Source organism: Natrix helvetica (genome assembly GCF_964273705.1).
Source record: "Natrix helvetica genome assembly, chromosome: 2".
Lineage (NCBI taxonomy): Eukaryota > Metazoa > Chordata > Lepidosauria > Squamata > Natricidae > Natrix > Natrix helvetica.
In genome coordinates, this window is record NC_138552.1 from 224,241,096 (window position 1) to 224,259,345 (window position 18,250).

The window sequence follows — 18,250 nt, forward strand, 5'->3', positions numbered from 1 at the left end:
TCTTTCTCTCTTGCCAAAGTGGGCAAGAGAAGGAACAGGGAGAAAAGTGGAATAAATGACTCCTATCACTTGAGAGTTGATTGAATATCTATTTCCATCCCCCACCCCTATATCTAGAGTAATGCTGGGAAAAAGGTGGAGTGAGTCTATCCCTCTGCACCTCTTGCCCTGGGTGGCAGAGGAAGTGAAAAGATAAGAGACAGAATGACACTGGTATCAGGATTCTGATCCACAAAGTCAGGGGTGGCGAACACGTGGCTCTCGAGCCGCATGTGGCTCCCGGCCAAAATGAATGCGGCTCTTTGCCTCTTATCATTATTTTGTATACTGTGGCTCTTTGCCAAGTTTGGATTTTGTCCCTTTCGGCGCTAAACCCAGATCGCGCGCTCCCTTTCAGCGCTAAACCCGGAAGTACGGTCTTGCCCCGCCCCTGGCGACGCGACGACGCTTGCCTGCGCTCCACCAGCTCGGCTGGGAACGGAGACGTTTCTCTGCTCAGCAATGTCTTCAGTGGAGTGGTGGCAGCCTGGCAGGCTGAGCCTGCGTCCCTTTCAGGCGCTCCGCTCCGCTGAGGAAACGTCTCCGTTCCCAGCCGAGCTGGTGGAGCGCAGGCAAGCGTCGTCGCGTCGCCAGGGGCGGGGCAAGACCGTACTTCCGGGTTTAGCGCCGAAAGGGAGCGCGTGGTGTGGCTCTCTGACTCTCACAGTTTAAAATTTTGGCTCTTTTTGTCGAACTTGTTCGCCACCCCTGCACAAAGTAATCCCTCTGTGACTTGGTTAACTGATAGTGGAAGTTATGTGAGTCTTCTTCTGCTAGTTATTAACATCAAAAGAAATGTTTCTCACTATTCATGTGTATCTCTGATGTAGACAGAACCCTATTTTCCTGGAGACAGCAGCCAGAGTGGGTATGCTCCGTCCCTTAAGCAATTGGACTGAGTCTACACTTATGATGTCATAATGCCCTTGTGGCTCCTCCCCAGTTTCAGACTCAGTCCAACCTGGACTGGCTGTGAGAATTGATCTCTCCTCCAAATTATTTAATTATATCTTTAATTGGTGAATTTTTCCCAAAAATTTTTGTTGCTCCTTTAAATTAGTTCCTTAAATAATCCTTTATTCTACAAATTGGAGTGAAATTCAACTGGCTGCCTCTCCTCAGCCATCTGATTGCCTGTGGCCACGAGTTTACTCAGGAAGCCTGCCTTGCAATCAGATTGGCCAGCTCACGAACTACGGCTCCACGGCTGTTTCCCTGTGGCGCTCCTTGATTCTGGGCACTTAGTGGGACGCGCGATCGGCTGTTTTGCGTGCAGCAGTTCCAAGAGAGTCTGGTGGCCATTCTGCAGATCGCCTGGCCACACTGAGTATCGGTGGCCATTTTGCAGGTCAGAAAAGCCTGCGAAGATAGCGGTGGCCATTTTGAGGCTCGGAAAAGCCTCAAGAGAAAAAAGGTTGGCCATTTTGGATGGTTTAAAAAAGGCACGAACTCTACAACAGCCGTTTGGAGTGCCCAACAACGCGGGATCAGCCCAGGTGGACCGGATCAGGAACGCCTGGCCAGCAAACGGGTGAGACCATTGCCTATCTTATCGGGGTGTTGATTTATGTTTGGGGAAATGGCTGATCCAGCTATGGATACGAATGCAGGACTAGAGGAGGCAGGGCCATCAGGGGCAAAGAGCAGCAGGAAGCAGCAAGCCAAAGAGGCCCCTTCCTCAGGAGTAAACCCCAAGGTCTCTAAAGTGACTACTAGAGCGCAGGCAGAAGGCCCTTGAGAAAGAATTTCTCAGGGCCCAAAAACAACAACATAGTCTAACTGCCCAGCCCTCCCTCCCTCCGAGGGTCACCAAGTGGTGTCCCCAGCTCCACCTGTCTTGCCTCCCATGGGCCCTGACCCCCCCCGGCCTATTCAGAAGGGGAATTGTCTTCTTTGGAGTCCTTGTCTTCAATGGAACCTGACAACAGAGGCAATTTCTTTGATGTCCCTCGCAATAGGGAGCGCACCTTTGAACAGGCTCCCCTCCCAGTTACACATGGCTCTGGGGCCCCCCACACCATGCACACCTCTCCTGCTGATATGGCAACCATCATTGCTGAAACCATTAAACAGGTCATGGCTGCTGGACTACAACAGCAACCCCAACCTGCTCCATCACATGGCCATAAGCATAAATCTGCTGCGGCTCAGCAACCTGATCCCTCTGCCTCTACTTCTCAGGCCTCAATTGGTGGGGAGCAAGATAACCTGCGGGACTCAGTCCTGTCTGATGATGAGGTGGTCACCTCAGATACCCCTGCCTTTACCAGATTATTCAAAACTGATCGTTTCAAGTCCCTTCTACTTAAAGCCATTAAAGCTGCCAGCTTACCATCTTCTGCTTCAGCTTCTACTTCACAGGATGAACCGGCAGAACCGGCTTCAACTGAGGGTCCCAGTACCCCATTCACCGAACCCACAATGGAAAAAGAGGTGATTCCTGTTCCCAGGATATTCCTGAACGTCATCCAGAAGCAGTGGGAGTCTCCAGGCATGGGCCCACAGCCGACCAACCTTGACAAACATCTCTACAACATTGCACCAGACCTCACCAAGTTCTTCGAGACTCCCCCATTAGACGCACCGGTTGCAGCCTTGTCTTCACCTACTGTGGTCTCTGGAGCCCCGGAGGAGGTTCTCAAGCCTGAGGAGAAAAGGTCAGATCAAACCTTAGTCAAAAACTATCAGGATGGGGCCTGGGCTGTTAGGGCCTCTATGGCCAATTCCTTTTTCTCTGGGGTGGCCCTGGTTTGGATCGAACAGCTTCAGGAGCGCATCGCTCCTACTGACACTAGATCACATAGGGATCTCAACAAGATCAGGACAGCGGTTGAATTTGTGGCTGATTCTTCCCTTAATGCTGTTATATTCGCTTCTAAAGCCATGGCCTCTTTGGTCATGGCCATGCGTCTGCTTTGGCTCAAGCCATGGCAGGTGGATGTCCATACCAAGTGACACCTAGCAGCCTCCCCATTCAGTGGCACCCAATTATTTGGTAATCCCTTAGGCCTATACCTCAGGGAATCTAAAGACAAGCACAAGGTCCTTTCATCCATCTACAAGAAACAGGACAGTTGGCCTGCTCCCTTCTATAGGAGGTTGCTCTTTCAACCGGCGAACGGGGGACCTTTCTTCCCCCATCCCCAACACCAATCCTACACTCCCAGACAGGGATCTCACCAGGACAGGTCCAATAGAAACACACAGCATTTCTCCTCCAAGAAATCTTACCGTGGAGGAGGCAGCCACCATTTTTCACGTAGGAAATGACTATCTGGACTCTCTTCCGATCGGAGGCCACCTGGTATTCTTTACCCACCGCTGGGAGGAGACCATGACAGACAATTGGGTACTCAAAATTGTCAACTTTGGTCTCACACTAGAATTCCTCTCCATCCCCCAGGAACACTTCGTGCCATGCCCGGTCTCTGGGTGTCCTCACAAGGGGGCACTGATGGAACAAGCCATTCAGCATCTCTTGGAGATCTGGGCCATCCAACCGGTTCCTCCCCATCAGGAAGGGCAGGGTTTTTTATTCCCGCCTGTTTGTGGTACTGAAGAATTCCGGGGGATGGAGAGCAATTTTAGATCTAAAAACATTGAACCGCCACATTGTCTATCGGCGGTTCAAAATGCATTCTCTGCACACCATCCTCCAGGCGGTCAGGAAAGGGAATTTCCTCACGTCAGTAGACTTGACCGAAGCTTACATTCATATCCCCAACTTCATAGACCACCAAAAATATCTCCGCTTCTCCTATGGGGGGAGGCACTTCCAGTACCGAGCTCTTCCATTCGGTCTATCCTCTGCCCCTGGGTATTCACAAAAGTACTGGCAGCATTGGCCACCCACATCAGGTCATCCCCAGTTTGGATTCTCTGTTACCTGGATGACATCCTCTTGTTGTCCAGGTCTCCAGTTCAGGCAGAAAGAGATCTCTCCCTCACTATTCACACCTTGCGGAATCACGGGTTCGGGGTGAATCTCAAAAAGAGTCACCTCTTTCCCAGCACCCGCCTTCTCCACCTCGGGGTCTTGATAGGCACCATGGCAGAGAGGGTGTTCTTATCCAATGACCGCATTCTCAGTCTGAAAGGTGGTGCCTTTCAGGAAGGTGCTACGTCTACGCAAGGCATCCCTTCTTCTTCTTCTCTCCCAAGTCTTGGGCAAGATGGTATCCTGCTTTGGGATTGTCCCATGGGCCAGGTTTCACAGCAGGAGCCTTCAATGGTTCATGCTTCCACATCAAAAGGCCGACAGGGGCAGCTCTTCTTTCAGGGTCCCCCTTCCCAGACAGGTATTACACTCTCTCAAATGGTGGCAGTCCCCAGCAATTTTGCAAGGGAGCCGTGCCGTGCCGTCTCACACGACGGACGCAAGTCTGACAGGATGGGGGACACACATGCATGACCTAGTGGCTCAGGGTCAGTGGTCCCTCGAAAAGAGCCAAAACGGCATAAATTGGCTAGAATTGCGGGTGGTTCACCTCGCCCTCAGATACTTCCACCACAGAGTTCAGGCCTGACACATATTAGTCCTCACGGACAATACCACGACCAAGGTACACATAAACAGAGAGGGGGGAACTCGTTCCTGGTCCCTGATGCAGGAGTCCAACCTGTTGTGCCAGTGGGTGGAATCTCACCTGTCATCTCTAAGGGCAGAACACATCTCAGGGGTCTCCAATGTCCAAGCAGACTGGCTGAGCCAGACAACGATAGATCAGGTGGAGTGGAGCATCCATCTGAACCTCGATTGACACTATGGTTCAACATCCCAGTCCTAGACCTGTTTGCGACGGCAGACAACAACCAGGTACCCAGGTATTACTCAAAGTTCATGGACCCCATGGCAGAAGGAGTAGACGCTCTCAGATGCCAGTGGCCCAGGGGTCTCCTATATGCATTTCCTCCCCTTCCCCTCATTCAGAGGGTAATTCAAAAATTGCTGGAGCAGAAGGCAGAACTGTTACTGCTAGCGCCAAATTGGCCACACCGGCCTTGGTATGCCATCTTAGTGACTCTGTCAATCTCCACCCCATGGCACATCCCATGGTCTCTCCTGTCTCTACACCAAGGATCAGTTTGTTATCCCAACCCCGAGTGGCTGCAATTAACTGCATGGCGATTGAGCGGCAAGCCTTAACAGCTGATAACATCTTCCTCAACGTCATTGCTACCATTCAGGCATCACGCAGAAGCTCTACTAACCGCATTTATGACGCCACGTAGCAGACATTAGCTCTGTGGTGGTCCAACCAGACTGTTGACCCACTTAGGGTATCCATTCTGGATTTCCTGCAGAGGGGGCTTGATCAGGGACTTACCCCTAACACGCTACACCGACAGGTGGCCGCTGTGGCCTCTGTTCTGGACGGCCTGGCATCCAAACATCTACCTTCTCACCCCTTGATCCAGAGATTTCTCCGTGGAGCATCCAACCTGCGTCCCCCTGCCATGCATAGATATCCGACTTGGGACTTACCTCGTGTCCTAGAGGCTTTGACTTCCACCCCTTTGAACCTATGAGATCCACTTCTTTGAAACTGTTGTCCTTCAAAACGCTGTTTTTGGTGGCTGTAACCTCAGCCAGACGTATTTCTGATTTGGCTGCTCTTTCAATCAGGCATGACTTATGCATGTTCCATCCAGACCGAGTTGTTTTAAGACTGGACCCGACATTCATACAGAAGGGCAATAGCAGTTTCTATCGAGGTCAGGAGTTGACCTTACCTGATTTCTGTCCGTCTCCCCATCACGAGAGGGAGTGCAAGTGGCACACTCTTGACGTACGTCGTGCCCTCGAGATCTACATCGACCGCACAGCCTCGTTTCACCACTCGGAAGCTCTCTTCATCTCCTTTCTCCAGGCCTCCTTGGGTACCATCCTCCCTTCATCGTCTAGTCTGGGGCACTGGATAAGAGCCTGTATTCATGTCTTATGAACTTCAATCCATACAGGTCCCTGCAAACATTATAGCTCACTCTACACACAGCGCTGCGACATCTGCGGCTTGGTCCACTCATGCCACCTTGGAAGAAGTTTGCCGGGCGGCCACCTGGTCGTCTCCCACAGTCTTCATACATCATTACAAGTTGGACAAGTATGCGTCGGCTGACGCGGCCTTTGGGCGCAGGGTGCTGCAACAAGTGCTTGTGCCCTAACGGACCTTTTTTACAATTTCCCACCCTAGTGGACAGCCCAGTCTTTGGTACGTCCCAGTCTGGCTGCTGTCTCTATGATAACAGGAAAATGGGCGTTGGTCCTTACCTGATACGCTCATTTTCTGGTAGAGTAGAGACAGCAGCCAGCCTCGCCCTGGTATGGGTCACGTGAGGGAATTCCTTGTGCGGAGGAGAGAGATACAGTGACTATGGACTTTCACTTTTTGCTCACAATTCTCATTTGAGTCTACAGTTTTCCTTCATTTGAAACTGGGGAGGAGCCACAAGGGCCCAATGACATCATAAGTGTAGACTCAGTTCAATTGGTTAATGGATGGAGCATACCCAGTCTGGCTGCTGTCTCTACTCTACCAGAAAATGAGCGTATCAGGTAAGGACCAATGCCCATTCTATGATGCCATTTGATATTCCTTCTTTTTCACTTTTGATAAAAGCTAAAACATTTTAAATTGCATTTCTCTGTGCTGTAAAGTACAACCTTTAAGTCTCCACAGGGCTATTTCAAATAATTACCTTGCTGATTGAATGTGAGATTACTATATTTTATTTCTCATTTGGGATTAGGAGTGACACAATGACCATCATAAAATCAAATTCAGTTTCTTCATGGGAATAAATTACTTGGAAATAGGAAATAGATGAATGAGAGAAAAAAGTACAAATGTTTTAAAAATCACTAAAATCCTGGAGGTTGAAATTAGATTGATAATCAGGGATGTTTTTATCAATAGAGTTGCATGGATGTTGGTTGGGAATTTTGCATATAAATAAGTAAAGTGAGTAGGGGAAGAAAATTCCATTTGATGAAATATTGATATAATTATTTACTTAAATCTTTTAACTCACATGTAGCAATTTCCACCTCTATACACCATTTAGTGGATTGCCTGATTTTAATTAATCTAAAATGTGTGAGCGCAAATAATAATCCATTCTTTCATACACATTCTCTTTCCATACAAACGTGTATATACTGTATGAAGCACCAGGATGAGGCAGAGAAGGGCAGTATGATTGTTTAGAATTGCTAGTGTTCAACAGTGATGACTCAAAGGGTGATTCTCATTGACAGGAAATTTCTCCTTAATTCTAGGTTGTATCTCTCTTCAATAAATTTCCATCCGTTGTCCTGCACCCTCAGGTGCTTTGGAGAATAGGTTGACCCCCCTACCCTCTGTGACAGCCTCTCAGATATTGGAAGATTGTATCATGTCACTGCTAGTCCTTCTCATCATTAGATTAATACAATAGTAGAGTTGGAAGGGACCTTGGAGGCCTTCTAGTCCAACCCCCTGCCTAGGCAGGAAACCCTATACCGTTTCAGGCAAATGGCTATCCAACATCTTCTTAAAGACTTCCAGTGTTGAGGCATTCACAACTTCTGGAGGCAAGCTGTTCCACTGATTAATTGTTCTAACTGTCAGGAAATTTCTCCTCAGTTCTAAGTTGCTTCTCTCCTTGATTAGTTTCCACCCATTGCTTCTTGTTCTACCCTCAGGTGCCTTGGAGAATAGTTTGACTCCCTCTTCTTTGTGGCAACCCCTGAGATATTGGAACACTGCTATCATGTCTCCCCTAGTCCTCCTTTCTCTTAAGCTAAACATATCCAGTTTCTGCAACCGTTCCTCATATGTTTTAGTCTCCAGTCCCCTAATCATCTTTGTTGCTCTTCTCTGCACTCTTTCTAGAGTCTCCACATCTTTTTTACATCGTGGCAACCAGAACTGAATTCAGTATTCCAAGTGTGGCCTCACCAAGGCATTATAAAGCGGCATCAACACTTCACGTGATCTTGATTCTATCCCTCTGTTGATGCAGCCTAGGACTGTGTTGGCTTTTTTGGCAGCTGCTGCACACTGCTGGCTCATATTTAAATGGTTGTCCACTAGGACTCCAAGATCCCTTTCACAGTTACTACTACTGAGCAAGGTATCACCTATACTGTACCTGTGCATTCCATTTTTGTTCCCTAAATGTAGAACCTTACTCTTTTCACCATTGAATTTCATTTTATTAGATAGTGCCCAGATTAGATTAGACATATCCAGTTCATATGTTTTAGCCTCTAATCCCCTAATCATATTTGTTGCTCTTCTCTGCACTCTTTCTAGAGTCTCAACATCTTTTTTGTATTGTACACAAGTGTGGCATTACTAGTGCAGTATAAAGTGGTACTAACAAGTGTGAACTTGATACTTAATCCCCTTTTTGATGCAGGCCAGGAATGCATTGGCTTTGGGGGCAGCTGCAGCACACTGCTGGCTCATATTTAAGTGATTGTCCACTAGGACTCCTAGATTCTTCTCATGCTTACTGCTGTTGAACAAGGTACCACCTAGTCTATACTTGTGCATTTGGCTTCTCTTGCCTGAATATCTATTATATTTACCCAGGCTAATCCATGACATAAACATACTGTGTTGCTTTGGTGCAAAGAACTGAGCAATACTTAAAATATGTCTTTCTTTGATCAAACTTAACAAAACTCCAGCTGTTACAAAAGCCTTCTGCTATATCTGAATGTTGCTACAAAAAAATTCCAATGCCTAGTTGACTCTACCTTTGTGAGATATCAGAATAGAATGCATTTCGGTATGTGTGTGTTCCCGTTTATATTGCCACCAGCTCCAAATATCTGAATATTCTCTTTCAAACAAAAGTATAATGACAACATCGTACGGTCTTTTTTACTTAACCCCAGGAATACTAAATTCCTGTTTAAAACTGTCTAATACAGTTTTACCTACTGAACCTATATCAGTGGTATTCATGCGGTGAATGGGGTAGGGGTGTCAAAAGAGGCAAGATGACAGTCACAGAAGTGCAACTGAAGCCCTACTTCTTTGTAGTTCATGCAATATTGATACACCTACAAAAAGGGGTGAACCTTGTCTCATCCCACTTAATCCTCTTGTGGAAACCACTGGCTTACATTTAAATATTTTGATTAAGAGTTACTATTTTAATGGCATGGCAGTAGATTTTACAATGAAGTCATATTTCAGGAACAGTAATTAAATATTTGTACCTTTCACTTGTGGAGCACAGGTAAACATATTATCTCAGTTATACCTTAAATCAGGGGTGGCGAACACGCGGCTCGCGAGCCGCATGCGGCTCCCGGCCAAAATAAATGAGGCTCTTTGCCTCTTGTCATTATTTAGTATACTGTGGCTCGGATCGCGCGCTCCCTTTCGGAAGCTGGGGAGGTCCTTTGCAGGGAGCTAGAACGGGCCGCCTGCAAAGGACTTCCCCAGACTTGCTTTGAGGAGCATGGGGCGACTGAGGCTAGTTGTGAAGCCCCAAAGCCCCCACCGCCACCGGAAGAACTGCTGCCACCTCCTCCTCATCCTCCTCTAACAGGCAGCACTGCCGGATTTGCCGCCCAGCGCTGCGGCTGAGATGAAGCCGCCAAAGCTCCAGCCGGCATCTCCGCGTGTGGCAACGGCGCCTCCCCTCCGCTCGGAGCAGCTGAGCTCAGTCAGCGCTGGGTTACCCCTGCCCCCTCCTCCTCCTCCGCCGTGCTTTTGAGGAGCCAGTAGGAAGGCGGGGGGGGGGGAGCAGGGGAAAAAAAGCCTCATGGCTCGTCAAAAGCACGGAGGAGGGGGAGGGGGCAGAGGTAACCCAGCGCTGAGCTCAGGAGCAAATCTGGTGATTCTGTTGGAGGAGGAGGAGGAGGAGGTAGCAGCAGTTATTCTGCTGGCAACTCGTACTCGTCGGCATCTTCAGCAGAAGCCCTGCCCACAATGAAGAAAGCAAAGATGGAGCAGATCCACGCAGATGACGTCGCTGCAACATGACTGGAGGAGGAATTCTGGGAGTTGAAGTCCACAAGTGTTAAAGCTATCAGGTTTGAAGACCCCTGGGGGGTTTTTTCCCTAAAGGGTTAGGGGTGCAAGGGTCTTGTAACTTGACAGCTTTAAGAGTTGCGTGCTTCAAATGCCAGAGTTTCTGAGCCAACATTTTGGTTGCTAAGCAGGAGCGTTGTTAAGTGATACTGATATTATATAACACTTTGAATTAAGCAGGTACCTTGAAGAAACATAACTTTGAGTTTCAAATAATACTGATTTCGTTGTTGTCTTAGGTGACATCTGTGAAAAAAATTCGGGTGCTCAGGCATGAAAATGTGCCGCTCAAACACTATACTTTTCTGCTCACATCGAAAAAAAATTAGAGGGAACATTGCTTCCGGGTCTGTTTTGGCAGGTCACTGCGTGGTGTGGCTCTCTGACTCTCACAGTTTAAAATTTTGGCTCTTTTTGTCGAACTTGTTCGCCACCCCTGCCTTAAATGGTTTTAAAATCTTCATGGAGGGATGAGATTGAAATGATATTTCAGGTCTTTGACATCAGTGTGAATGGTCCAAGAACCATCGACAACAGTGATTCAAATCAGTGGTTGGTTGCCATATTTTTTACTACCAGTTCGGGTGTGCTCATGCGCATGTGCGACGCTTCTGCACATGCACAGAAGCAAGTGGGCGGAGCCTCCTGCCGCCGCTACTACCGGTTTGCCCAATCCGGGCTGAACCGGGAGCAATCCATCTCTGATTCAAATATAAGGGAATTCAGTATATGGCAATGGCAAATTTCTTACTGGTAAGAACTAGTGTAGGGCACCCGACATTCTTAATTTAAAAATAGTTTTACTCTACATGATTCTTGAAAACCTTTACTTACACGTTCCTGACCACATATTAACTTTACCAGACTTTTTACATGCTTGCTTTTATTAGAAACTCTAATTAAGGCATATTAAATAATTGAGATGGTATCCTTCAGTATCAGTAATTTCTTCTTCAATTAAATTTTATCTTAGGTTTTAATAACTCCCTTCCCTGCATGCAATACTACTGACTAATTAGCCTCAGTTCCATTTCATTTCAATGAAATAAACAAGCAACATGATAGTTTATTAATTTTTTTCCTAATAAAGAATAACAGCAGAGTACTCTTGAATCCTATGAGTAAATACAAATTGATTGTGAACAGCTTTAACAGTAATGAGAAAAATGTTCTGCTTCTGGAAAACAGTGTTGCACTGTAATTATAAGGCCATATATGAAGTAGGAAGTTTTTGATTAAAAACACAACTCCTTCATAAGCCCAGGGTTGAGAGCAAGCTATTATTTTTTAGCTTCTCCTCTGATTAAATTTCTAGAGAGGGTTGGCTGAGCTAATAATACAAGCCAATCTTAAAAGATTGTGGTTGGGATTGTAGGGGGCAGAACCGCTACAGGTAATCCTTGACTTACAACCATTCATTTAGTTACCCTTCAAAGTTACACTGGCACTGAAAAAAAATGATTTATGACTGGTTTTCACGTTTACATTGTAACACACACACACCACCCGTAGTCACGTGATCGAAATTCAGGTGCTTGGCAACTGGCATGTATTTATGACAGTTGCATTTCCCTGTGCTCATCTGATCACCATTGGTACACCTTCCCAGCTGGCTTCAGGCAACAAAATCAATGGGGGAAGCCAGATGCACATAACAATGGCATGATTCACTTAACAACTGCAGTGATCTGCTTAACATTAAGGTAAAATAGGTCATAAAATGGGGTACAACTCACTTAACAACTCTCTTGCTTAGCAGCAGAAATGTTGGGCTTAATTTTGGTCATAGGTTGAGGACTATCAGTATATGGTAGCTTACAACTACATATAATTTTATATCCTATAATTGTATCACCACTGATCACTTGTAAGGAAGAGAAAGATTTAAAATACAAGCATGGGCAGGGAGGAGCTGATCCATTTCTTCACTTATGCTCTTCTATTAAATAATATTGATGGGGGGAATTATCTTTACCTTCCCTCCTAAATTCAGACTGTTGACAAATTTCCTCCAGTTAAAGTTGTTATGGAACTGAGAAGAGCACTGTTGACAGGTGATGGCATACATAGGTAAAAGTGCAGTAGCTCTGATCTTGTAGTTGAAGTTATTTTTTTGTGCTGGTACTCTTGGTGTAAATGTAGGGAAATTGTAGCATGAGCCATTTCCTCTGTTAGCATCATTCCACCATTATTGCAAGAATCTGCTTCAGGTTGATATGTAAGTATGAACCTGCTGCCACCTAGTGCCTGAGAAAGTACCGTGTTGTTCACCATTGGGCTCTTACAATAGCTTACTCGTGTGTTTCAGTGGCATGAGCTGTGGATAAACAAGTGTCTGTTTTTATAGTTTGTCCTTCTTAACAAGTCCTTCCTGGGAGTTGATGTGATTCAGTTGATATTTTTGTTGGTTTTATTGACTATGATTCAGTCTTCAGATTGCCAGGTTTAATCCCATTATCTCAGTTTCTGTCAAGTAGGTCAAAACAAATGTGGTTATAGAGCTTAGCAATGAATGCTAGATTTAATAACGTCTTCTGGATGGAAGTTGGAAATCTATAGATAGGCTTAACAAACTACAGGTCTCTTGTATTTATGTGCCTATTGTGTAGCGGCATCATGACATTAAGGAAGTGGTTTGATTCTGTAGTTCAGTCTAAAGTGAGGTTGATGGTGATAGTGAACGTTACTAAGATTATGATATTTGAAGAAATATTAATTTCCCTTTGCTACTTAAGTGTTTTGAGCATGTTCAGATTGGAATTTGTATTTATAAACTTTATAAACATTATCAAAAGTAGATGTATCAGTTTAATGCATCCAAATTCATAAAATGTATAGGCTTCTCATTCCACACCTTTATAATAATTTGAAAACAGACCCGCACAATTATTGTATGTACAGTATGCCTCTGTATTTCTATCTTTTTCACAGTCAAAACAGATTGAAACAACAAAGAAAATTCAATAATAAAGCATCATTTAAAATTAAAATGCTGATTAAAACAAACATTGAATTAAATAAAGTATCAAATAAAAGCTTAGTGGATATTAATAAGCACACACTGATTTTTACTAGGAAGAGCATAAAATATACGAAGCTCAATACAATGGCGCATCGGTCAATAAAAATGGGCTTATTTTAAGATCCAGAGTAATTGTCCTCTCAATATTAAATAATATCCAGTCCTAGGAGGAAAAAGAAACGGTCTTGGAGACACAGTGAATTCTGTGCTTAGCAGATTGTTGTTTCAGAGGAGGACCTGTTTTTTTGCCTACAAACTATAATCACTGAGCATGTTTTTTTAAAAATTAAAATATCTTTTCCATTTTTAGGACAAGGAAACTCTCACATGAAAGTGGGAGATTCAAGTAGTGGTAAAATAACAAAGAATCAGGGCAGGTAGCTACTTCCTCCTACCTCTAATCTTCAATTAAAGTTGCCCTTTTTGAAGCAGTTGATGCCATTTTTCTTAACATTTGCTTATAGGCAAGGTGTCTGCAGGATATGGTAAAAAAAACAACTGTCAAGTTGGCAGCTGGAACAGTGTGATCAAAACTCCTGTGCTGCACATAAAGATTGGTATAGCAACCTATCTTAGAACTGACAATTAAAATATTGAGCTGGTGAGTAGTTTCTGTGTTATAGTTATCAACTATCAACAATAAATGAACCAGCGGTCAAGAAATATGTCACAGACTAACACTTGGTACAGTAGCAATAAAATCTTGGAAAAGATATTCGCATGCTGTGACACGCTGAGACACAATCAGAAACACGCAGGAAATGGTTTCCCCTGCGACACTCTATGAAAGCGAAAGCTGGACATTGAAGAAGCAGGATAGACAGTGCATTGAAGCTTTTGAACTATGGCAGTGGAGATGACTTCTGAGAAAAGCGTGGATAGCCAAGTAAATAAGACAATGGATTATAAAACAAATCAATCAGGAGTCCTCGCTCAAAGAACAATGATGAGGCTCAGATTGTTATATTCTGGACATATTTTAGCAATACTTCTCCTGAGAAACATATAATGCTGGAAAAGGTGGAAGGAAAAAAAGGAGAACCACCACCAGCAAAATGGATCCACTTGATTATCGAGGTGGTGGGTACACCGTTGGGAGATGAAGGGCCTGACTGGGAATAGATCATCCTGGAGAATGTCTTGTCTACCTGGCTGCTAAAAATTGACACGGATCTAAACACACACAATCAAGAGAAATACAATTTGCTTCTTGGTTAAAACTTCCATTTTCAGATATAGCCCTCTAAAAAGTTTAAATCAAAGAGCCACAATTATAAATATAAGCATTATTTAAGTTGCAATAAAATTAGGAAAACATTTTAAAAGATCACTCTACTAAAAGCAAAAGCAAATGAAAATTGAGTTTTTAGTTTTCTTTTCCAGGAGAAAAATCCTGTGAAAGATTTTTTTTAATTTTTATTTTGTACTGTAATAACATGAGAAATTGAGACCTGACTTATTACCCATTTTCCCCCCCTGTTCTTCAGAACTCCACAAATATTCTAAAGATCCAAACTGACTTTAACTTTGGTTAGCCCTCCTAGTGCTTCTGCAAAATGGGTCCATACTATGCATTTCTGTATGAGCATCTTGGCAAAAAAATTAAAACCATCTTCATAATTATGTATAGCTGTGTTGATCCCTGGAAATATATTATTTATTTATTTATTTATATCCCGCCTTTATTATTTTTACAAATAACTCAACATGGTGAAAATATCCAACATACCTTTCTCCTCCTGGGGGAAGGAACAACAACAAGGTGAGTTAGGCTCAGAGAAAGAGAGTGACTGGATCAAGGTCACCCAGCTGGCATTCTGACTGAGGCAGGATAGTCTCCGGGTTTCTACCTTAGTGCCTTAACCAGTAGATCAAACTGACTAGTATATGATGGACAATTTAAATCATCTTGGTGGTTATCTATGTGGTTGCTAGGAATTGCTTGATGGCACATATAACACACCAATCAGCCAATAGGAAGGCACCACATAAACACGATCACAGAACAGCCCAAAGCACGTATTCCAGTAGAGAGAAATTCCCTGAAGATGGGCTCCAGCATGAGTCCAAAAGTTCAGCAGAGTAAATCTCTGATCCCGGCGACCGACCCAAATTTGATCTCGCATCATTATCCTGGGACACGTATATTTGCCTTTGTTTTTGATGGCACATACTGGTAATCAAAATCAATTTAAATGATCAAGTAAAAAACGATGAAACGGCAGACAATAATTGATTGTAACTCACAGAGCAGTTTTTCCACCAAAAATAAATTGGGAGCCAAAGGTTTGTCAAGTATATTTGAGAAGATTAAAACCAATCCCACTTTCAAATATAACAATGTGTGTCACAAACAGAACTCATGAGAATACTAGTTTTTCTTAGCAGAATAAATGTTTTTGCTATAGTAGTAAGAAAAAATGTTTGGTGTGGACAGCTACCTAGAAATATTTGTTTGATAAAGTATGTTCCTTTAATGCAAAAACAAATTAATATATTATACATTTGTTACTCGTCTCCCTTAGTTTAGCTTCCACCAAATCCCAAACAAATTAGGTTTCCATTCATTTCAAAAGTAGTTCTATTTTCTTTGTAGCATTTTAAATAATCTAATATGCCTTCTATGAAATTCACTTGCTGGGTAATGTAGATTAAATCTGTTCTTTGTGCAAAGTGATCACCTATGGGAAACTGGAAGAGGTCAAGAGAATTAACTTATTTTATTTTAGGCGGCATAGAAAGATTAATATTATACAAGAACGTAAAAGTATTCTGCAATGGTATCACACTACAGACTGGGGAAAAAAACGAGGCATGTATTAATTGGACCACTATTGTTGATTGTTTTAATATTTGAAAAACCATCTTGCATTTTTGGACTACAATTCCCAAGAGAAATCTATCATACCTGGAATTCTAGTAAGGTGTTATAAATCATCATTATAAAATAAGCCAGTACAGTGCAGGATCATTCCATCATTACCTATTAATATGATTGTTTACTTCTTTGTAAAACTGTTGGTCAGTTAACATTATTGTATTTGCCTATCTTTCTTTTTCTATTAAAGTATTTCTATATATGCAGTATATAGTCCTGAATCAATAGTGAATCAATTATACTGTATTATCTTCTCCCAGTTTTTGCCACCAGAGGTCACTCACACCCCATGAAATCTCTTACTAGGAATCTACTTGAGATTTAAAAACCTTTGTTTTCTTAATGGGGCAAATATGTTGCCTTTTTAGTTTTACTATTTTCCCTCCCAAGCTCCCAATCTTGCAATTACAGCGGGTAAACCCAATTGTGTTGCTGAAAACAATTATAAGGCATTAACAAGTGCTAGTGCAACAGTCCAGAAATGTGTGGGAAGATGAACTGAAACCAATGCTAAATGGAAGAGCTTTGCCTATGCATCAAATAAAGTTGGAATTGGGGGGGTGGGGGGGGCTGGCTGGGGAATTCTGGGAGTTGAAATCCACAAGTCTTAAAGTTCCCAAGTTTGGACACCCCTGCATTATAATATTCTCATTTATAAATATCACAGAGTTCTTTTTTTAACGGCAAGAATATTTGCATACTGGTGTTAGTGAGTAAAGTATAGGAATGAAACGACTATATATAGGTAATCCTAAACTATTCTCTTGTTCTGTTGCCCAACATTCCTGTTGTTAAATGAAACATTTGTTAAGTGAATTTTGCCCCATTTTATGACTTCCCTTGCCACAGTTGTTAAATGAATCACTGAAGTTGTTAAGTTAGTAATAGGCAGGGGTGGGCTGCTTCGGGTTCGCCTGGGTTCAGGAGATCCCAAGGCTAATGTTATATGGCTGGTTTCTCCAAACCAGCCATATAACATTAGCCTTGGGTTCTCCTGAACCCAGGCGAACCCGAAGCAGCCCACCCTTGCCTATTACTACTATTACCCACTCTTGGCTGGCCCCACCCCTCCCTCCCCTCCCCGAAGTCTCCACATGGCCCGTTTTGGATGTGAGGTAAATGCAAGGCCTGCCGGAGGCTCGGGGAGGGGTAAAAACGAGCCTCCCAGAAGTTCCAGAAGGCCTGAAACCGTCCCGTTTCTGGCCTCCGGAGGATCTCCGGAGCCTGGGGTGGGTAGTTTTGCCCTCTCAGAGCTCGAGGAAAGCCTCCGGAGCCTGGGGAAAGTGAAAATACCCCCCCCCCCGGCCATGGTACAGGAGGACGACTAGGCCACGACCACCTGGGCCACGACCACCTGGGCCACGCCCACTCAGCAACCGGGCATGAAATTTTCATGTGAATGTGACTTCCCCATTGTCAGAAGGTCCCAGGTGATCATGCCACCCCAGGATACTGCAACCGTCAAAAATATGAACCAATTGCCAAGCATCTGAATTCTGATCACATGACCATGGGGATGCTGCCACAGTCCTAAGTGTGAAAAGCGGTCATAAGTCATTTTTTTCAGTCCCATTGTAACTTCAAACAGTCACTCGATGAACTGTTGTAAGTCAAGGGTTATCTGTACATTCAGGTTCATGACAAAAACAGAACGTAGATAGTTCTGCACTCTACGTCTATGTTAGCATTCTTGTTAGCTGGATAGTGATTGAAGAAAAGCCAGGTGGTTGCTTTGCTCACAGGGCCATAGTACAGGTAGTCCTCGGCTTATGACAATTGAGCCCCAAATTTCTGTTGTTCCGTGAGAATTTGTTAAGTGAGCTTTGCCCCATGTTACGACTTTTCTTGCCACAGTTGTTAAGTGAATCACTGCAGTTGATAAGTTTGTAACCCAGTTGTTAAGTGAGTCTGGCTTCCCCCTTGATATTGCTCGTCAGGAGGTCACAAAAACTGGTCACATGACCCCGGGACACTGCAATGGTCATAAATATGAAGTAGTTGCCCAGCAGCTGAATGTTGATCGCATGATCATGTGATCTGCAAAGATTGTAACTCTGAAAAACGGTCATAAGTCACCTTTTTCAGTGCTGTTGTAACTTTGAACAGTCACTAAACAAACCGTTGTAAGCCGAGGACTACCTGTATATAGTTGCAGTATAAAGAAACAGTTCCTAAATTCCTGTAGATGAGGGGAAAGCAGCCCAGATTATTATGCAATAGATAGACCTCCCATAAACACACACACACACATATGCACTCTTCTCTGTAGTCCTAGAG

The 18,250-nt window shown here is 44.0% G+C and overlaps 1 long non-coding RNA gene across 1 annotated transcript in view; it reads left to right on the plus strand.

Annotated features, from left to right (window-relative positions):
* Positions 1-18,250, plus strand: part of LOC309388140 — a 432,191-nt gene that overhangs the window by 96,716 nt on the left and 317,225 nt on the right. The gene's annotated exons all lie outside the window — the stretch shown is intronic.